The following is a 23096-nucleotide window of genomic DNA, read 5'->3' on the forward strand; positions in this document are numbered from 1 at the left end:
CCAGGCCTCCCTGTCCATCACCAACTCCCAGAGTTCACTCAAACTCATGTCCATTGAGTCGGTGATGCCATCCAGCCATCTCATCCTCTGTCATCCCCTTCTCCTCCTGCCCCCAATCCCTCCCAGCATCAGAGTCTTTTCCAATGAGTCAATTCTTCGCATGAGGTGGCCAAAGTACTGGAGTTTCAGCTTCAACATCAGTCCTTCCAATGAACACCCAGGGCTGATCTCCTTTAGAATGGACTGGTTGGATCTCCTTGCAGTCCAAGAGTCTTCTCCAACACCACAGCTCAAAAGCATCAGTTCTTCAGCTCTCAGCTTTCTTGACAGTCCAACTCTCACATCCATACATGACCACTGGAAAAACCATAGCCTTGACTAGATGGACCTTTGTTGACAAAGTAATGTCTCTGCTTTTGAATATGCTATCTAGGTTGGTCATAACTTTCCTTCCAAGGAGTAAGCATCTTTTATATATGTATATATGCACATGTATTTATATACAGAAACATAGGTATATCTGTGGAGAGAGGCATACATATAAACAAATATGTGTGCACATATACATTTTTTCCCTATGGTTGGCTTTTTTCATGCTAATATATTTTAGTTATTAGCCTAGAAATTTGTGATTTAAAAAATAATAGCAGGGGACTTCCCTGGGGGTCCAGTGGTTAAGAATTCACCTTCCAATGCAGGGGATACGAGTTTGATCTGCAGTTGGGGAACTAAGATCCCACATGCTACAGAGTAACTAGGCTTACACGCTGCAACTACTGGAACCCACATGCTCTGCAGCCCACATGCTGCCAACTATTGAGCCCACACCACAGCTCGAGAGTCTGTATACCACAAGGAAAGGTCCCACGTGATGCAAGGGAAATCCCAAGTACTGCAACTGACACAGCCAAATAAACAAATAAGCTTCTCAGATGACACTGGAGACACAGGAGATGCAGGTTTGAGCCCTGGGTCAGGAAGATCCCCTAGAGATGGAAAATGGCAACCCACTCCAGAATTCTTGCTGGAAAATCCGAGGACAGAGAGGGTGGGCTATGGTCCATGGGGCCACAAAGAATCAGACATGACTGAGCAACATCCTATTAGTTGATATAGGTATATATATATAAAATAAGGGCAGTGTTTGAGAAGTTATTTACTTTCCCAGATAACACAACAAATTATAAAGCTAAAGTGATTAAAACAGTGTGATCTTATTCCTAGAATAAGTGGTTTGTTTGACTAGAATAAAAAACTTAAAAAATAATGAAATTGATTTGGTATATGAAAAAATTGGCATTTCAGATAAGTAGGGGAAAAGATAGACTACTCAATAAATTGTTTTGGGGTAATTGGCTACTTTTTAAAAGGTGGACTCTTTCCAAGTGGTGGTCACTGGTGGATTCCCAATTCTGCTAGAATGAAATGCTACCTTGACAGGTTTATTAGATCTATTTCTGATTGCTTCGGTGCTTTTCCATAATCTCTCTAGTGTTGCACCAGTATTTTAATTATTATATGTTGTGACATTTAAAAATATCTAGTATGATTAGACTTCCTTCCTGACATTACTTTTCCCCCCAAATATTGCCTGGCTAGGGATTCATCACCTTCTCCACACTGACTAAGCAGCCCAGGAGGCACTTACAATAATAAAGTGAAAGTGAAGGTGTTAGATGCTCAGTCTTGTCTGACTCTTTGGGACCCCATGGACTGCAGACTCCTCTGTCCATGGACTTCTCCAGGCAAGAATACTGGAGTGGGTTGCCATGCCCTCCTCCAAGGGATCTTCCCGACCCAGGGATTGAACCTGTGTCTTCTGCGTTAAAGGTGGATTCTTTACCACTTAGCCACCAGGGAAGCCCAGTAATAAAGCAAGAGCCCAATAATACCAAAACAAAGTATCCCATATCAGTACTGAAGGCGCTCTGAAAACAAATTGTCATTGCAACTATAGCTCACAAAAGTTGGCCAGAACCTACACTCTAAGTTTAAATAAGGTGACTGCTACTCAAATAAAATATTTAGGTATGATCAAGAGTCTCCTAACATGTTATCCAAAATGTCCAAAATATAGTTGGAAATCACTCTCATACCAAGATCCAGGAAAAGCATAACTTGAATGAGAAAAGACCATCAAACAATGCCTACATTGAGGTGAATCAGATGTTGGAAATATCTGACAAGAATTTTAAAGCAGCTGTTATAAAAATGTTTCAAGAATAATTACAAATTCTCTTGAAACAAATGAAACAATCTCAGCAAAGAAATGAAAGTTATGGTGGTTTAATCACTAAGTCATGTCTGACTTTGCAACCCAATAGATGGTAGCCTGCCAGGCTTCTCTATCCATGGGATCCTCCAGGCAAGAATACTGGAGTGGGTTGCTATTTCCTTCTCCAGAGGATCCTCCCAAGCCAGGAATCAAACCCAGGTCTCCTGCATTTCAGGCAGATTCTTTAGCAGCTGAACTTCAAGGGAAGCCCCTTTAATAGGATATTATGTAGTAGTAGACTGAACTGAACTGAACTGAGACTGCATAGTATCCCACTGTATAGATAGACTATAATTTAATTAACCCATCTCCCACCATGAAAATTTAGGTTATGTCTCAGTACTGTGATGAACATCTTTATACATATATAGTTGTGTGTTTCCATGCTGAAGAATTTTTTTAAGTGTAAAAATCAAGCCATTAAATATACAATAACAGAAATTAATAAACAGGAAAGAAGTAATAAAGATAACATCAGAAATAAACTGAAAACAGTAACACAATAGAGAAAATCAATAAAAACAAATATCCAATTGTTATAAGAAAAAAATCAAGATTAGTAAACCTCTAGCTAGACTGATAGATATGAAAAGAAAAAAGACAAATTACCAACATCAGGAATGAAATAGGAGATATTGCTACAAATCTGGTAGCCTTTAAAAGGATAATAAAGAAATAAATGGACAATTTTGCAGTTTTAAATCCAGAAAAGAAGTGGACTAATAGCTTGAAAACCATGAATAATGAAAATTCAAGTCAAGATGAAATGTAATCTAAATAGTTCTACAATTATTATAAAAATTGATTTTATAATTTAAAAGCTCACAAAAAAGAAATCTCTAGGTTCAAATTATTTCACTGGAGAATTTTATCAAGCATTTAAGGAAGAATTAACACCAATTTTATATAATCATGTCCAAAAAATATAGAGAAGGAATCACTTTGTAATTCATTTTATGAGACTAGTATTACCTTGATATCAAAAGCAGATAGTACAAAAAGGGAAAATAGCAAATCAGTAACTCACAAACTGATATACAAAAATTGTCAACAAAGTATCAGTAAGTTGAATCCAGCAGTTTTTTCTAAAAAAGAATAATATGACCAAGTGGGGTTTAATTTCAGATATGCAAAGCTTCCTCAAATTTCAAAATCATTCAAATGTAATCCCCTCTATCAACAGGCTAAAGATGAAAAATCATATGATCATATCAATTAATGCAGAGAAAACATTTTAAAAAATTCAACATTCACTCATGATTTAAACAAAGAAACCTTTCAATGAGCTAAAAATAGAGGAAAACTTTCCCTACTTGATCAAGAGCACTTATAACAAAATCTAAAATGAACATTATTCTTAATTGTGAAAGAAAGGCTGAAGGCTTTTCCTTTAAGATTGGGAACAACTAAAAAACATGGAACAACAGACTGGTTCCAAATAGGAAAAGGAGTATGTCAAGGCTGTATATTGTCACCCTGCTTATTTAACTTCTATGCAGAGTACATCATGAGAAACACTGGGCTGGAGGAAGCACAAGCTGGAATCAAGATTGCTGGGAGAAATATCAATAACCTCAGATATGCAGATGACACCACCTTTGTGGCAGAAAGTGAAGAGGAACTAAAAAGCCTCTTGATGAAAGTGAAAGAGGAGAGTGAAAAAGTTGGCTTAAAACTCAACATTCAGAAAATGAAGATCATTGCATCCGGTCCCATCACTCCATGGGAAAGAGATGGGAAAACAGTGGAAACAGTGTCAGACTTTATTTGTTTGGGCTCCAAAATCACTGCAGATGGTGACTGCAGCCATGAAATTAAAAGATGCTTACTCCTTGGAAGAAAAGTTATGACCAACCTAGATAGCCTATTCAAAAGCAGAGACATTACATTGCCGACTAAGGTCCATCTAGTCAAGGCTATGGTTTTTCTAGTAGTCATGTATGGATGTGAGAGTTGGACTGTGAAGAAGCCTGAGCACCGAAGAATTGATGCTTTTGAACTGTGGTGTTGGAGAAGACTCTTGAGAGTCCCTTGGACTGCAAGGAGATCCAACCAGTCCATTCTAAAGGAGATCTACCTGGGGATTTCTTTGGAAGGAATGATGCTAACGCTGAAACTCCAGTACTTTGGCCACCTCATGCAAAGAGTTGACTCATTGGAAAAGACTCTGATGCTGGGAGGGGTTGGGGGCAGGAGGAGAAGGGGACGACTGAGGATGAGATGGCTGGATGGCATCACTGACTTGATGGACATGAGTCTAAATGAACTCCAAGAGTTGGTGACGGACAGGGAAGCCTGGCGTGCTGCGATTCATGGGGTCGCGAAGAGTCGGACACGACTGAGCGACTGAACTGACTGAACTGAATAAACAGAAATCTCTTGCATTCCTATACTCTAACAATGAGAAAACAGAAATGAAGGAAACAATCCCATTCACCACTGCAACAAAAAGAACAAAATAAATATAAATAAAAATACTTAGGAATAAATGTACCCAAAGAAACAAAAGCTTATATATAGAAAAGTATAAAGTACTGATGAAAGAAATCAAAGATGACACTCATAGATGGAGAAATACACCATGTTTCTGGATTGGAAGAATCAATATAGTGAAAGAGCATACACCCAAAGCAATCTATAGATTCAAAGCAATCCCTATCAAACTACCAATTGTATTTTTCACAGAACTAGAACAAATAATTTCACAATTTATATGGAAACACAGAAAACCTCTAATAGCCAAAGCAATCTTGAGAAAGAACAGAACTGGAGCAATCAACCTGCCTGACTTCAGACTATACTACAAAGCTACAGTCATCAAGACAGTATGGTACCGGCACAAAGACAGTAATATAGATCAATGGAACAAAACAGAAAGCCTAGAGATAAATCCACACACCTATGGAGGCCTTATCTTTGACAAAGGAGGCAAAAATATATAATGGAGAAAAGATAACCTTTTTAACAAATGGTGCTGGGAAAACTGGTCAACCATCATGAAAGAATGAAACTAGAACACTTTCTAACATTATATACAAAAATAAACTCAAAATGGATTAAAGATCTAAATGTAAGACCAGAAACTATAAAACTACTAGAGGAAAACATAGGCAAAACACTCTCTGACATAAATCACAGCAAGATCCTCTATGACCCACCTCCCAGAGTAACAGAAATAAAAGCAAAAATAAACAAACGGCACCTAATTAAATTTAAAAGTTTTTGCACAATGAAGGAAACTATAACCAAGGTGAAAAGGCAGCCTTCAGAATGGGAGAAAATAATAGCAAATGAAACAATTGACAAAGAATTAATCTCCAAAATATACAAGCAGCTCATGCAGCTCAATACCAGAAAAGTCAATAACATAATCCAAAAATGGGCCAAAGAATTAAACAGACATTTCTCCAAAGAAGACATACAGATGGCTAACAAACACATGAAAAGATGTTCAACATAACTCATTATCAGAGAAATGCAAATCAAAACCACAATGAGGTATCAATTCACGCCAGTCAGAATGGCTGCCATCAAAAAGTCTACAAACAATACATTCTGGAGAGAGTGTGGAGTAAAGGGAACCCTCTTACACTGTTGGTGGGAATGCAAACTAATACAGCCACTATGGAGAACAGTGTGGAGATTCCTTAAAAAAACTGGAAACAGAACTGCCTTATGACCCAGCAATCCCACTGCTGGGCATACACACCGAGGAAACCAGAAGTGAAAGAGACACATGTACCCCGGTGGTCATTGCAGCACGATTTGCAATAGCTAGGACATGGAAGCAACCTGGATGTCCATAGGCAGATGAATGGATAAGGAAGTTGTGGTACTTATACACAATGGAATATCACTCAGCTAAATAAAAGAACACATATGAGTCAGTTCTAATGAGGTATACAAAACAGGAGCCTATTATACAGAATGAAGTAAGTCAGAAAGAGAAACACCAATACAGTATATTAACACATGTATATGGAATTTAGAATGACAGTAACAATGACCCTAAATACAAGGTAGAAAAAGAGACACAGATGTAAAGAACAGAGTTTTGGACTCTGTGGGAGAAGGAGAGGGTGGGACAATATGAGAGAATAGCATTGAAACATGTATATTACCATATGTAAAATAGATGACCAGTGCAGGCTCAATGCACGAAGCACAGCCCTCAAAGCTGGTACTCTGGGACAATGTAGAGGGATAGGGTAGAGCGGGAGATGGGTGAGGGGTTCAGGATGCGGGGACACCTGTATACCGTGGCTGATTCATGTCAATGTATGGCAAAAACCACCACAATATTATAAAGTAATTAGCTTCCAATTAAAATAAATAAATTAATTTAAAAATCACATTAGGTAACTTACCTTAGTTAATATACATCTGTCTCAATTTTCTAGGAAGTTTGTCACTTTTCCTACAGATTAAAACATTTGATTAAAAAAAAAAGATTGGGAACAAGGTAAGGGTGCCTGAATCACTACTCACACTCAACATAGTACTGAAAGTTCTAGCCAGTGCAATAAGACAAGACAAGGAATCAAAATCATACGGATAGGAAAGGGGAAATTAAAACAATCTCTATCTGTAGATGATATGATGATCTATGTAGAAAATCTCAAAGAATCTATTAATAAAAGAAAAAATATCCCAAAACTATTGAGTTAAGCATGATTGCAGGATTTAACATCAACACACAAAAATTAATCGTATTTTGAAGAGATATTGATCAAAGTATACATTCAGTTATAACATGAATAAACTCTAGAGACAGAGTGTACAGGGCTTCCCAGGTGGCACTATACAAATCTATCTCAAAATGGATTAGAGGCTTAAATGTAAAACTATAAGTCATTTAGAAAAAACAGGAGAAAATCTTTGAAAACTAGGACTAGGCAAAAAGTTTTTATTCTTTCCTCTAAAAGAACAACCTACAAAAGAAAATATTGATAAATTGGACTTTGTCAAAATTTAAAACATTTGCTCTTTGAAAGATCTTATTTAGAGGATGAAGTACAAATTTGCTGAGTGGGAGAAAATATTTGTAAACTACACATCTGGAAAAAGGATATTTACCAAGAATATATAAAGAACTCATGGAACTCAATAGTAAAAAAAAAAAAAAAACCCAAAACAAACTAAAGATCCAATTTAAAAATGAATAAAAGTCATTAATTTGACATCTTATTGAAAAGGATATATAGATGGCAAATAAGTACATAAACAATGTTAAACACTATTAGCCATTGGAGAAATGCAAATTAAAATCACAATGAGATATCACTACCCACCTATCAGAAAGTCTAAAGTAAAAAATAGTGATGACACCAATGTTGACAAGGATGCAGAGAAGCTCCATGACTTCTACACTGCTAAGAGTAATACAAAACGTTACGGCCACCCTGGAAAATAGTTTGGCAGTTCACCCTAAAACTAGAAATGAACTTACCATAAGACTCAGATATTGTACTCTCAGGCATTTATCTCAGAGAAATGGCAATTTATGTTCATGCAGAAACATATACACAAATGCTAATAATTTGTAGTTCCCCCAACTGGAAACTACCCAGATAGCCTCCAGTGGGTAAATGGATGACTAATTAAACAAACTGAACAATTCCACATGCTGAGGAATACTATTCAGCAGTGAAAAAAGAATCAACTATTGATACATGCAACAACTTGGATAGGTCTTAAGAAAATCTTGCTGAGTGGAAAAAGACTGTCTATACCATGTAATTACTGCATTTATATAATGCTTCTGCAATAAAATCATCCAGATGAACAACAGATTAATGGTTTCAAAATGTTAGAGATGAGTGGAGTGGATGCAAAAGGATAGTGAAAGAGAGCCTTGTGGTGATGGTAGGGTTTTATATCTGAACTGTTGTGATAGTTATACCATATAGTTATATGATATTAACATCATAAAATGGCACACAGTTATAAACATGTACACAAATGAGTTCATGTATAACATAAAATTCTAATAAGGTTGATAGATTGTACCAAGGTCAGTTATCTAATTTTGATATTGTTCCATAGTTATGCAAAATGTTAATATTGGGGAGACTGATTGAAGTGGGCACATGTCAGGAAGCATTGAACAGGAGGCTTCCTGTGTGCTGTTTTGGATCTGTCAGGAATTCTCTGCTCCTTATTAATTCCTGAATACTCAGGAATTAATAGGAGAGGCAAGACTCTCCCACGGGCTGAAGAATCCAGGCATTTCCTTCATTAGTTTTTCTATACAGTGATAAGAATCCTCTTCCATCTTGTGAACCATACGGTAAAAGTGATTGTTTACAACCCTCTCTCTCTTTAATATGGATTGCCTATGTTTTGTAAGTCTGGAATTTTAATATTTATCTTTTCTGAGAATAACTACCTTGTAAGACAGTATATATGCCTACACCTTATTGATTAAAACACCTTTGCTCCATCAGAGCTCTGGTCCCCATGTCTTTCTTTCCCTCTCTCTCTCTCTCCTCCTCTCTTTTTCAGGCTGATCCCCTGGAGAGCAGAGGCTCTCTGAGTTCACTTTCCTGCCCAGGCCGGGTCTCTAAGACCCTCTCGAGAAGGTGCTCTGCACCTTCACCCCATCGAGAGGGCGCCTGAGGTCTTTGTGAACAGAGCAAGCACTGTGTAGGGGCTTTATTGGCTTTCTGTGTAAACCAAGGAATATCAGCTTCTTTCTCTCTTTACTTTCTTATCGTCGACTCCGGACCACCAGGTTCTGGTCCAATAAAGGACCTCAACAGGCACACAGTCATGAATCAATAAATATTTCACTAGAAAAATTTTTTAAAGAAGTACACAGATCACTTCAGTGATCAAGTGAATCACAACCTTGTCTAATTCAATGAAACTATGAGCCATGCCACGTAGTGTCACCCAAGACCAACAGGTCATGGTGGAGAGGTCTGACAGAATGTGGTCTACTGGAGAAACGAATGGCAAACCACTTTAGTATTCTTGCCTTGAGAATCCCATGAATAGTCTGAAAAGGCAAAAAGAAATGACACTGAAAGATGAACTCCCCAGGTTGGCAGGTGCCCAGTATGCTCCTGGAGAAGAGGGGAGAAATAACTCCTGAAAGAATGAAGAGATGGAGCCAAAGCAAAAACAACGTCCAGCTGTGGATATGACTGGTGATGGAAGTAAATTCTGATGCTGTAAGGAACAATATTACATAGGCACTTGGAATGATAGGTCCATGAATCAAGGTAAATTGGGAGTGGTCAAACAGGAGATGGCAAGAGTGAAAATTGACATTTCAGGAATCAATGAACTAAAATGGACTGGGATGGGCAAATTTAATTCAAATGACCATTATATCTACTACTGTGGGCAAGAATCCCTTAGAAGAAATGGAGTAGCCATCATAGGCAACAAAAGAGTCCTAAATGCAGTAATTGGATACAGTCTCAAAAATGACAGAATGATTTCTGTTTGTTTCCAAGGAAAGCCATTCACTATCACGGTGATCCAAGTCTATGTCCCAACCAGTAATGCTGAAGAAGCTGAACGGTTCTTTGAAGACCTACAAGATCTTCTAGAACTAACACCCAAAAGAGATGTCATTTTCCTCACAGGGGACTGGAATGCAAAAGTAGAAGTCAAGAAACACCTGGAGTAACAGGCAAATTTTGCTTTAGAATACAAAGTGAAGCAGGGCAAAGGTTAACAGAGTTTTGCCAAGAGAATGCACTGGTCATAGCAAACACCCTCTTCCAACAACACCAGAGACGACCCTACATATGGACATCACCAGGTGGTCAACACCAAAATCAGATTGCTCTATACAGTCAGCAAAAACAAGACCAGGAGCTGACTGTGGCTCAGATCATGATCTCCTTAATGCCAAATTCAGACTTAAATTGAAGAAATTAGGGAAAACCACTAGACAATTCAGGTATAACCTAAATCAAATCCCTTAAAATTATACAGTGGAAGTGGCAAATAGATTCAAGGGATTAGATCTGATACACAGAGGGCCTAGAGAACTATGGACAGAGCTTAGTGACATTGTACAGGAGGCAGTGATCAAGACCATCCCCAAGAAAAAGAAAATGCAAAAAGGCAAAATGGTTGTCTGAGGAGGCCCTACAAATAGCTGAGAAAAGAAGAGAAGCTAAAAGCAAAGGAGAAAGGGAAAGATATACCCATCTGATTGCAGAGTTCCAAAGAATAAAAGGGGAGATAAGAAAGCCTTTCTCAATGATTAATGCAAAGAAATAGAGGAAAACAATGGAATGAGAAAGACTAGCGATCTCTTCAAGAAATTAGAGATACCAAGGGAACATTTCATGCAAAGATGGGCACAATAAAGGATTGAAATGGTATGGACCTAACAGAAGCATGTATGGACCTAGCTACCCCCGCCTGAGGCCAGGGGTGGCGGCTGGGAGGAGCTGCCCCATGCCCGAGGCCAGGGGCGGCCAGGACGAGTGACCCCACGTCCAAGGAGCGGTGGCTGCGTGGGTGCTGGAGCACCTAGGGGAGCTATTCCATGTTCCAATTAGGGAGGAGAGGCGGTGAGGAGATAACCCTCATCCAAAGTAAGGAACAGCGGCTGCGCTTTGCTGGAGCAGCTGTGAAGAGATAACCCATGTACAAGGTAAGAGAAACCCAAGTAAGACGGTATGTGCTGCAAGAGGGCAGACACACTGAAACCATAATCAGAGAAAACTAGTCAATCTAATCACATTAGGACCACGGCCTTGTCTAACGCAGTGAAACTAAGCCATGCCCTATGGGGCCACCCAAGACGGGCAGCCATGGTGGAGAGGTCTGACACAATGTGGTCCACTGGAGAAGGGAATGGCAAACCACTTCAGTATTCTTGCCTTGAGAACCCCAGGAACAGTATGAAAAGGCAAAATGATAGGATACTGAAAGAGGAACTCCCCAGGTCAGTAGGTGCCCAATATGCACTGGAGATCAGGGGAGAAAGAACTCCAGAAGAATGAAGGGATGGAGCCAAAGCAAAAACAATACCCAGTTGTGGATGTGACTGGTGATAGAAGCAAGATCCGATGCTGTAAAGAGCAATATTGCATAGGAACCTGGAATGTCAGGTCCATGAATCAAGGCAAACTGGAAGTGGTCAAACAGGAGATGGCAAGAGTGAACATTGACATTCTAGGAATCAGCAAACTAAAATGAACTGGAATGGGTGTATTTAACTCAGATGACCATTATATCTACTACTGAGGGCAGGAATCCCTCAGAAGAAATGGAATAGCCATCATGGTCAACAAAAGAGTCTGAAATGCAGTACTTGGATGCAATCTCAAAAATGACAGAATGATCTCTGTTCATCGCCAAGGCAAACCATTCAATATCACAGTAATCCAAGTCTATACCCCAACCAGTAATGCTGAAGAAGCTGAAGTTGAATGGTTCTATGAAGACCTAAAAGACCTTTTAGAACTAGCATCCAAAAAAGATGTCCTTTTCATTATAGGGGACTGGAATGCAAAAGTAGGAAGTCAAGAAACACCTGGAGTAACAGGCAAATTTGGCCTTGAAATACGGAATGAAGCAGGGCAAAGTACTAACAGAGTTTTGTCAAGAAAATGCACTGGTCATAGCAAACACCCTCTTCCAACAACACAAGAGAAGACTCTACACATGGACATCACCAGATGGTCCACACCGAAATCAGATTGATTATATTCTTTGCAGCCAAAGATGGAGAAGCTCTATACAGTCAACGAAAACAAGACCAGGAGCTGACTGTGGCTCAGATCATGAACTCCTTATTGCCAAATTCAGACTTAAATTGAAGCAAGTAGGGAAAACTGCTTGACCATTCAGGTATGACCTAAATCAAATCCCTTATGATTATGCAGTGGAAGTGAGAAATAGATTTAAGGGACTAGATCTGATAGATAAGAGTGCCTGATGAACTATGGATTGAGGTTCATGACATTGTACAGGAGACAAGGATCAAGGAAATGGAAAAGAAATGCAAAAAAGCAAAATGGCTGTCTGAGGAGGCCTTACAAATAGCTGTGAAAAGAAGAGAAGCGAAAAGCAAAGGAGAAAAGGAAAGATACAAGCATCTGAATGCAGAGTTCCAAAGAATAGCAAGAAGAGATAAGAAAGCCTTCCTCAGCGATCAATGCAAAGAAATAGAGGGAAACAACAGAATGGGAAAGACTAGGATCTCTTCAAGAAAATCAAAGATACCAAGGGAACATTTCATGCAAAGATGGGCTCGATAAAGGACAGAAATGGTATGGACCTAACAGAAGCAGAAGATATTAAGAAGAGGTGGCAAGAATACACAGAAGAACTATACAAAAAAGATCTTCACGACCAAGATAATCACAATGGTGTGATCATTCACCTAGAGCCAGGCATCCTGGAATGTGAAGTCAAGTGGGCCTTAGAAAGCATCACTACAAACAAAGCTAGTGGAGGTGATGGCATTCCAGTTGAGCTATTTCAAATTCTGAAAGATGATGTTGTGAAAGTGTTGCACTCAATATGCCAGCAAATTTGGAAAACTCAGCAGTGGCCACAGGACTGGAAAAAGTCAGTTTTCATTCCAATCCAAAAGAAAGGCAATGCCAAAAAATGCTCAAACTACCACGCAATTGCATTCATCTCACATGCTAGTAAAGTAATGCTCAAAATTCTCCAAGCCAGGCTTCAGCAATACGTGACCCATGAAATTCCAGGTGTTCAAGCTGGTTTTAGAAAAAGCAGAGGAACCAGAGATCAAATTGCCAACATCTGCTGGATTGTGGAAAAAGCAAGAGAGTTCAAAAAAAACCCATCTATTTCTGCTTTATTGACTATGCCAAAGCCTTTGACTGTGTGGATCACAAGAAACTGTGGAAAATGCTGAAAGAGGTGGGAATATCAGACCACCTGACCTGCCTCTTGAGAAACCTATATGCAGGTCAGGAAGCAAGAGTTAGAACTGGACATGGAACAACAGACTGGTTCCAAATAGGAAAAGGAGTACGTCAAGGCTGTATATTGTCACCCTGCTTATTTAACTTCTATGCAGAAGTACATCATGAGAAATGCTGGGCTGGAGGAAGCACAAGCTGGAATCAAGATTGCCTGGAGAAATATCAATAACCTCAGACATGCAGATGACACCACCCTTATGGCAGAAAGTGAAGAGAAACTAAAAAGCCTCTTGATGAAAGTGAAAGAAGAGAGTGAAAAAGTTGGCTTAAAGCTCAACATTCAGAAAACGAAGATCATGGTATCTGGTCCCATCACTTCATGGGAAATAGATGGGGAAATAGTGGAAACAGTGTCAGACTTTATTTTCTGGGGCTCCCAAATCACTGCAGATGATGACTGCAGCCATGAAATTAAAAGACGCTTACTCCTTGGAAGAAAAGTTATGACCAACCTAGATAGCATATTGAAAAGCAGAGACATTACTTTGCCAACAAAGGTCTGTCTAGTCAAGGCTATGGTTTTTCCTTTGGTCATGTATGGATGTGAGAGTTGGACTGTGAAGAAGGCTGAGCACCAAAGAATTGATGCTTTTGAAGTGTGGTGTTGGAGAAGACTCTTGAGAGTCCCTTGGACTGCAAGGAGATCCAACCAGTCCATCCTAAAGGAGATCAGTCCTGGGTGTTCATTGGAGGGACTGATGTTGAAGCTGAAACTCCAATACTTTGGCCACCTCATGCAAAGAGTTGACTCACTGGAAAAGACTCTGATGCTGGGAGGGATTGAGGGCAGGAGGAGAAGGGGACGACCGAGGATGAGATGGCTGGATGGCATTACTGACCTGATGGACGTGAGTCTGAATGAACTCCGGGAGTTGGTGATGGGCAGGGAGGCCTGGCATGCTGCAATTCATGGGGTCACAAAGAGTCGGACACGACTAAGCGACTGAACTGAACTGAACTGAACTGAACTGAACTGACAGAACAGAAGCAGAAGATATTAAGAAGAGGTGGCAAGAATACATAGAAGAGCTATACAGAATAGATCTTCACGACACAGATAACCACGATGGTGTGATCACTCACCTAGAGCCAGACATCCTGGAATGCGAAGTCAAATGGGCCCTAGGAAGCATCACTACAAACAAAGCTAGTGGAGGTAATGGAATTCCAGCTGATCTATTTCAAATCCTAAAAATATGATGCTGTGAAATTGCTGCACTCAACATATCAGCAAATTGGGAAAACTCAGCAGTGTCCATAGACCTGAAAAAGGTCAGTTTTCCTCCAATCTCAAAGAAAAGCAATGCCAAAGAATGCTCAAACTACCGCACAATTGCACTCATCTCACACGCTAGTAAAGTAATGCTCGAAATTCTCCAAGCCAGCCTTCAACAGTATGTGAACCATTAACTTCCAAATGTTCAAGCTGTATTTAGAAACGGCAGAAGAATTCGAGATCAAATTGTCAACATCTGTTGAATCTTCAAAAAAGCAAGAGAATTCCAGATAAACATCTACTTCTGCTTCACTGACTATGCCAAATCCTTTGTATAAATCACAACAAACTGTGGAAAATTCTTCAAGAGATGGGAATATCAGACCACCTTACCTGGCTCCTGAGAAATCTGTATGCAAGTCAAGAAGCAACAGTTAGAACTGGACATGGAACAACAGATTAGTTCCAAATTGGGAAAGCAGTATGTCAAGGCTGTATATTGTCATCCTGCTTATTTAACTTATATGCAGAGTCAGTCAGTCAGTCAGTTCAGTCGCTCAGTCGTGTCCGACTCTTTGTGACCCCATGAATCATAGCTATGCCAGGCCTCCCTGTCCATCACCAACTCCCAGGGTTCATTCAAACTCATGTCCATTGAGTTGGTGATGCTATCCAGCCATCTCATCCTCTGTCATCCCCTTCTCCTCCTGTCCCCAATCCCTCCCAGCATCAGGAGGGTCTTTTCCAATGAGTCAGCTCTTCGCATGAGGTGGCCAAAGTATTGGAATTTCAGCTTCAACATCAGTCCTTCCAATGAACACCCAGGACTGATCTCCTTTAGGATGGACTGGTTGGATCTCCTTGCAGTCCAAGGGACTCTCAAGAGTCTTCTCCAATACCACACTTCAAAAGCATCAATTCTTCGGCACTTAGCTTTCTTTATAGTCCAACTCTCATACCCAGACATGACTACTGGAAAAATCATAGCCTTGACTAGATGGACCTTTGTTGGCAAAGTAATGTCTCCGCTTTTCAATATGCTATCTAGGCTGGTCATAACTTTCATATGCAAAAGTACATCATGAGAAATGCCAGGCTGGGTGAAGTGTAAGCTGGAATCAAGAACGCTTGGAGAAATATCAATAACCTCAGATATGCAGATGACACCACCCTTATGGCAGAAAGCAAAGTGGAACTGAAGAGCTTCTTGATGAAAGTGAAAGAGGAGAGTGAAAAAGCTCACTTAAAACTCAATATTCAAAAAACGAAGATAATGGCATCTGGTCCCATCAATTCATTGCAAATAGATGGGGAAACAATGGGAACAGTGACAGACTTTATTTTCTTGGGCTCCAAAATCACTGTTGATGGTGACTGCAGCCATGAAATTAAAAGAGGCTTGCTCCTTGGAAGAAAAGCTTTGACCAAACTAAACAGCATATTAAAAAGCAGAGACATTACTTTGCCAACAAAGGTCCATCTAGTCAAAGCTATGGTTATTCCAGTAGTCATGTCTGGATGTGAGTGTTGGACTATAAAGAAAGCTGAGCACTGAAGAATTGATGCTTTTAAACTGTGGTGTTGGAGAAGACTTTTGAGAGTCCCTTGGACTGTAAGGACATCAAACCAGTCAATCCTAAAGGAAATCAGTCTTGAATATTCATTGGAGGGACTGATGCTGAAGCTGAAAGTCCAATACTTTGGTCACATGATTCGAAGAACTGATTCCTTGGAAAAGACCTTGATGCTGGGAAAGATGGAAGGCAGGAGAAGGGAATGACAGAGGATGAGATGGTTGGATGGCATTGTTGACTCAATGGCCATGAGTTTGAGCAAGCTCTGGGAGCTGGTGATGCACAGGGAAGCCTGATGTGCTGCAGTCCATGTGGTCACAAAGAGTCGAACATGACTGAGCAACTGAACTGAACTGAACGCAGATTAGTGTTTCTTTAAATAGTCAGAATTCTTGCATTATTCTTCATTAAAAAAGATCCACATAACTAGACCAATCACAAATTCAACAAAACAAGTCTGCCTAATGTCAACTCATAGTTTATGGTTTTAGTAAATCTTAGGGCTTACCTGGTGTCTCAGACTGTAAAGAATCTGCCTGCAGTGCAGGAGAACTGGGTTTGATTCCTGGGTTGGGAAGATCCTCTGAAGAAGGGAATGCCAACCCAGTCTACTAATCTTGCCTGGAGAATTCCATGGACAGAGAGGCCTGGTGGGCTACAGTTCATGGGGTCGCAAAGCATTGGATAGGACTGAGCAACTAACACTTTCACTTTTTCATTTCATTCACAAAGTATAAATAAAGCAGGAGAACGTAACACTCACATTTGCTCTCAAGAATCATATTATCCTTCACCCTGATTTCCCTACCAAAGTGATGGCATCTGCAAAATGGTCTTGACATTTCTGTAGCACCCTGGGCTCAGGATTCCTGCAAAGTCACCCAAACTTATTAAATAGAATGCTTAGAATAATGAGTTAAAATGTATTGATTGTTGAACTGCTCAACTTCTATGCAGTAGAAGGTCAGAAGATGACTCATGGAAAAATAAGAAAATATGATTTTAGCTTATTGCTTAAGACACAGGAGAAGTAATGCACAGTCATGCTTTTAAAGCCTTTGGAAATACATTCGGGAGAAAATAAGAAAAAACATTGGTGGTAGATTAAATAGTCAGAATATAGATAGTTGGTCTGTACTGAGTACTCATTGAACACTTCTCCTGGCCATCTGTGGTGTGGCTGGTTGACAGTCTCTGGTCTTGTGGGGAGCCTGTGGCTTTGGCACTTGTGACAGCAGTAACCCATAGGACTCCAATACTATCACTACTGATGGGTTGACTGCTGTTCATTCAGCACTATGTATTAAACATCATCTCAGTCAATCATCATGAGACCTTTATGAGATGGTATTATTATCCAGCTTTTAAAAATGAAGAAACGGAAAAGACAGCCATAAAAAAGAACAAAGCAATGCCATTTACAGCAACATGAATAGACTTAGAGATTATCATACTGAGTGAAGTAAGACAGACAAAGACAAATATCATATGATATCACTTACATGCGGAAACTAAGAAAAGGACATGAACTTATTTACAGAACAGAAATAGAATCACAGATGTAGAGAACAAATTTACAGTTACCAAAGGGGATGATGCTGCTGCTGCTGCTGCTAAGTCACTTCAGTTGTGTCCGACTCTGTGAGACCCCATAGATGGCAGCCCACCAGGCTCCCCTGTTCCTGGGATTCTCCAGGCAAGAACACTGGAGTGATTTGCCATTTCCTTCTCCAATGCATGAAAGTGAAAAGTGAAAGTGAAGTCGCTCAGTCGTGTCCGACTCTTGGCGACCCCATGGACTGCAGCCTACCAGGCTCCTCTGTCCATGAGATTTTCCAGGCAAGAGTACTGGAGTGGGGTGCCATTGCCTTCTCTGCCAAAGGGGATGAGGGAGGGATAATTCAGGAGTTTGGGATTAACACATACACACTACTATATATATAATAAACCAGATAAGCAATAAGGTCCTACTGTATAACACAGGGAGCTATATTCAGTATCTTATAATAACCTATAATGGAAAAGATTCTGAAAAAGAAGATACATATATAGATATTGAAATAACTGAATCACTTTGCTGTACACTTGAGTCTATCTAACACAACAGTATGAATCAACTACTGTACTTCAATAGAAAGAAAGAGACTGAGAAGAGAGATGTCTAGATGCTTTCCAAGGTCAGCCAAGTAGAAAATGTCAGAATCCAGATTGGAACCCAGGTCATGTGATTTCAAAGCCCGTGCTTTGACTCCTCATCCCTGTGTCCAGACAAGAGCGTGTTTTTAAATCCTCCTCTTGGTTGCTCTTTTCTAAGGGTTTCACGTGCTTTCCCCCAGGGTTCTGGGCATTTTCTCAACTCCACGTGTTTTTCTGCCTGTTTCTCCCAGCAAATTCCAGGTGAAGGATGGAGCAAGTGAAGGAGCGCTTCCGGCAGAGCTTTGCACGCGTGGAGTTAGATGCAGAAGTGATGGGGCAGATGGCAAGAGGAGAGAGAGACAGAGTTCTTTCACCGATTTGGCTATAAGGGTAAAACTAGGTAATAAAGTAATTGAGTCTCTTTGGCAAGCTTTTAAAAAATAATATGCTGAATTTTTATTTTATTCATTTTATTTATTTTTGGCTTCCCTGGGTCTTCACTGTTACGTAGGGGTTTTCTCTAGTTTCAGCGAGCAAGGGTTACTCCTTAGTTGCAGTAAACGGGCTTCTCATTGCGGCGGTTTCTCTTGCTGCAGAGTACAGGCTCTAGGGCACACAAGCTCAGTAGTTGTGGTGAATGGGCCTGGGTGTCCCGTGGCATATGGAATCTTCTCAAATCAAGGATTGAACCCATGTCCCCTACATTGGCAGGTGGATTCTTAACCACTGGACCACCAGGGAAGTCCTCTCAGGCCTTTTTAATCAAAATGTTTTCTCCGTTTGTGATCTGAGGCCTGAGACTGCTGCTGCCGCCGCCAAGTCACTTTAGTAATGTCCGACTCTGTGCGACCCCAGAGACGGCAGCCCACCAGGCTCCCCCATCCCTGGGATTCTCCAGGCAGAGGCCTGAGACTACACATGGACAAAGAATTCTCTGGATAGACCCCTCTAGACCTCCAACACTCTTGGAGGCTTAATCTAGGCTGGCTTCTGCATTAGCAAGAATACATGCCACCTTGTTCCAGTTATTTTTGCTGTGTAACAAACACCCCTAAACTCAGAGGATACGAATTGTCACATCTCTCAGGATGCGGTGGGGTGAGTGGGCTGAGCTGACAGGCTGCCCCTCAGGGTCTCCTATACAATGTAGTCACACAGTGGCTGAGTCTGGAGTCATCTGAGAGTTTTTTCCCTGTAACCTAAGTGTGGATGGCTGGAAAATCTGGAGCAGGTTGGGTTTCTCTCCATGGAGCCTCTCCATGTAGTTAGCTTGGGCTTTCTCACGGTGTAACGGTCTCAGAGTCACCAGCAGTCACGCACTGGGGCTGGCTTTTACGAACTTGTAAGAATTGATTCAATGTATTTCTTTCCAACTCTTGCTTTCAGTGCTGTCACTCTGGTGGTTTGAAATCAGCCATGGTGGGATGGAATATTTATATCATGAAAACTGGTAAATAGTGCAAATTAGGGGGATTCCCCAACCCCCAGAGATCCAGGTTACCAGCACATGATTTTATATGGTGGTTGGCTTCCCCTAGAATATGCCAAGAAAGTCAGGATGAGGCTGCAAAGCTTCTGAGAACCTATCTGGATGCTCCCATAGTTCACTTTCTTTTTATCCTGTTGATCATCAAGTCCCTAGGGCTATGCCTGATTCAAGAAGAGGAGAATTACCCATGTCCCATGGAAGAGTAGCAAAGAAATTGTATAATAGAGGAGCCAGCGCAGAATAGGCATTCAACAAGTGTTTGATGAATGAATGAATGAGAAAAGACACTTTAACTCTAATCTGTATCTCCTTAAATCACCCTGAAAGTGTAAAGCCTTCTGGAAAGTTTTACATCAACATCAGAGAGGCCAGTGACCTTTAAGTCCCCAAAGAGCCTAAATCTAACGCTGCTTGATATAGATCTATTTACACTCTGTCTGCCAGTATTCACAGACCTGTTTACTCAAGCCCGTCCCACTTACGTGCTTAACTGGGACTGTACACATAACAATGGTAGATTGCTTGTTTCATTGATATTTTCATCCTAGGTACGTTTGCTCTACCTCTGTGAGTAAACTGCAGATTCCTTGACAGAGTTCACATGTCTTTCTTTGCCATTCCTTCTCCCCACCTTACCCAAACTAGATAATCCTACATACACATACACATGGCTACTTATAAGAGATATGATAATTGGAGCTTATAAACCTTAAAGGATAACGAAAGAAGGAAAAGAACTAAAAGCTCTCAATGGCTGTATTTCATAACAGTTCTCATTTAACTCATATTCATCCAGTGAAGTAAGCATTATCATTTCCATTTCCCAGTTGAGGAAAATGACTCTCAAGAAAATTTAACCAGTTTGGTCAAATCCACACTAGGAAGCAGGGAGCTAGGATTCCAACCTAGACCTGCATGGGTCCAAGCCAGAGCTTTACGTGTTCTTTCCCATTGAAATATCCACTCCCATCTCCCCTCTACTTCTCTTTGCCCCCCGCACCTTGAAGTAGTCACAAAAGTCATAGAAATGTTAATGTTTTTAAACCCCAGATAGACTAATAGCTGTTTCAAGTTCTGCTCTTGTAAGAAACATCCTTAAAAAGCTTGGGAGAGGACTTCCCTGGTGGCACAATGGATAAGAATCTGCCTGCCAGTGCAGGGGACATGGGTTTGATCCCTGATCCAGAAAGATTGCATACGCTGCAGAGCAACTGAGTCCGCGTGTTACAACTACTGAGCCTGCAGGCCATAAATACTGAAGCCCGCGTGCCCTACAACCACACACCACAACTACTGAGCCCACGTGTGCAACGACTGAGGCCTGAACACCTAGAGCTTGTGCTCTGCTGCAAGACAAGCCACAATGAGAAGCCTGGACGCTGCAACGAAGAGTAGTCCCCGCTCACCGCAACCAGAGAGAGCCCTTGGGCAGCACAAAGATCCGGTGCAACCAAAAGTGAAAATAAGTTATTAATTAAAAAAAAAAAACTCTACTGTTTAAAAAGGAAAAAAACAGCTTGGGAGAGCAAGATGCTTAAAGTGTCTTACACTAGGAAGGGAGTGAGTCCAAGAGGTCAGCTAAGCAGCTCTTAACAATAGTTCAGGCAAAAAGCATTGATGGGATGGACGAAGGTAAGAGTGGCGGGATGGGAAGGTGTGAAAACTATTAGAAGACAGATCAATAGACTAGTGATGATTTGGATTGTGCAGGCGCTGATCAGTCATTGTAGAATCGCTGCTATGGCTGCTCCGGGAGAACGAGGCTGGAGAGAGGAAGCCGGGATGGGAGATTTCCGTATTTCAGGGAGAAGATGATAGGGCTGAAAGTAGTCGTGGAAGTGGGAGAGAGGATGGATCTAGAAAGAACATGGAAGAAGAATCTAGGGGATGTGCCGCCAAGCTAGACGTGGGAATGTGAGGGCGAAGGAGGGGCCAAGGGTGAAGTCCAGAAATCTGTTGCGGACAGCCGGGTGCTTTTCACAGAGGTGGGGGACGCAGGGCTGGGGGGAGCGCAAGCAGCTTGCAGGCAAAGAGGGATTCTGGATGTGCCAGGTTTGAGGTGAATGTGTAAGCTGGCACTGGCAGCCAGAATGCAATTACATTTAAAACAAAACAAGCCTCTCTTATCTCAGTGAGATTCTTTGTCTCCTTCAGAGGCTGTGGATGAAAGCACTGAAGCCTGTGTGACGCAGGGTTCTGCGTCAGGTCATAAAGCAACTCTGCAGTTCCCAATGTTTTCACTTTATTGTGGTTCAACTCTCTCTCAAAAGCCATTTATCACCCAGTAGGGGCCTCTGTCATCACCAAGATGTCTTTATTGAGACTTCCAAAGCTCATAGGGGCAGTATGATTCGACCAGTGGCAGTGACTCACATAACTCATAGAAATTGTGGCAGGGAGGTTTCAGCGGCCCCTAGGGCCACAGCTTGGCCATACACACACACATACACACACACACACACCTCATAGGTTAAAACTCGCATGGACAGGCTCTAAGACATTTTTGCACGCTTCTGCCCCACAAAAGAGCACTGGCATTGTTTACACGAGGCCCCTGCATGTCAGGACAGGGAGCCTGGGCCTTCGTGCCTGCTACAGAGGAAGAAGGGAAGCATTCAAGCGGGTGAATGAGCAGATGAAGACTCCCCAGGAAGCTACTGCTTTTCCGCACATGAACTTTCATCATGAAACCCTCTACCCCAAATCCAAAGCCAGTTGCTAGGAAGGTAAATTGCATAGGGTCTCCCAGCTCAAGGAGACTACTTGTAGTTGCTTCCTCGCTGTATTCACCGTGCCTGTGTTAGGACACCCAAAACCAAGCCCTGGTTAAACTCTCATTGCAGTGCTAGTTAAGTGGTCACCCAGCTCAGGGCCTGCCAGACCACCAGGTGGGGACCAGCTGCCTGAGAACCAACTGCCCTCCTTATTCAGAATGTCCTTTGACCCGACTCCAACTTTACCCAGAGAGGCCCTAAAAAGCTCCCCCTCAAATCAAGCTTTCTTGCATGGAAACCCTCTAAAAAGGAGCTTCCTTACCTGAGAGAAGGTCTCGGTGCCCGGCTGTGGGGGAAAAAAAACAACCCAAAAACCAAGTTCCAGCAGACGTGACAGGGACTCATAGAGCAGATCTGTTGCTTTTAAAAGAAGAAAGGTGACTTCATCCCCGGTGCCGTGGTGTTTAGAAGAACAGTGAATGCTGCCTGGCTGAGCCAACTCTGTCTCACCAGCGATGACTCCATCCAAATTATGCAGCCACTGCCCAGACATGCTCAGCCTTCAGAAGGTGGATCGCTGGAATCTGACTTGCCCCGTCATTTTCAGTAAGTTTCAGAAAGTCCGGAAGCACGAGTCGCCTTCACTGGCACCAGGGGTAGGGAAACCACACACTTATTTCCCCCCGAGTCATATTATTATCTCCCAAGAATCCAGCACTCTAGGGAAGGAAAACAGGTATTTAAACTTCCGAGAGGTAGCA

General features: G+C 41.4%; 1 protein-coding gene across 2 annotated transcripts in view; it reads right to left on the minus strand.

The window, feature by feature from the left end:
- The window catches only part of AMOTL1 (angiomotin like 1), a 201053-nt gene extending 178184 nt beyond the window's left edge, over positions 1-22869 (minus strand). Inside the window, exons 1-2 of one of the 2 annotated variants that reach the window (XM_027979153.3) lie at positions 22658-22869; positions 6643-6692 (exon numbers count right to left, since the gene is read on the minus strand). The gene's annotated coding sequence lies outside the window, so the exon portion shown is untranslated. The remainder of the gene's footprint in view (positions 1-6642; positions 6693-22657) is intronic. The other variant, XM_060399259.1, reaches the window with a different exon arrangement.
- Positions 22870-23096: the final 227 nt, after the last annotated feature.

Source organism: Ovis aries, chromosome 15 (genome assembly GCF_016772045.2).
Source record: "Ovis aries strain OAR_USU_Benz2616 breed Rambouillet chromosome 15, ARS-UI_Ramb_v3.0, whole genome shotgun sequence".
NCBI lineage: Eukaryota > Metazoa > Chordata > Mammalia > Artiodactyla > Bovidae > Ovis > Ovis aries.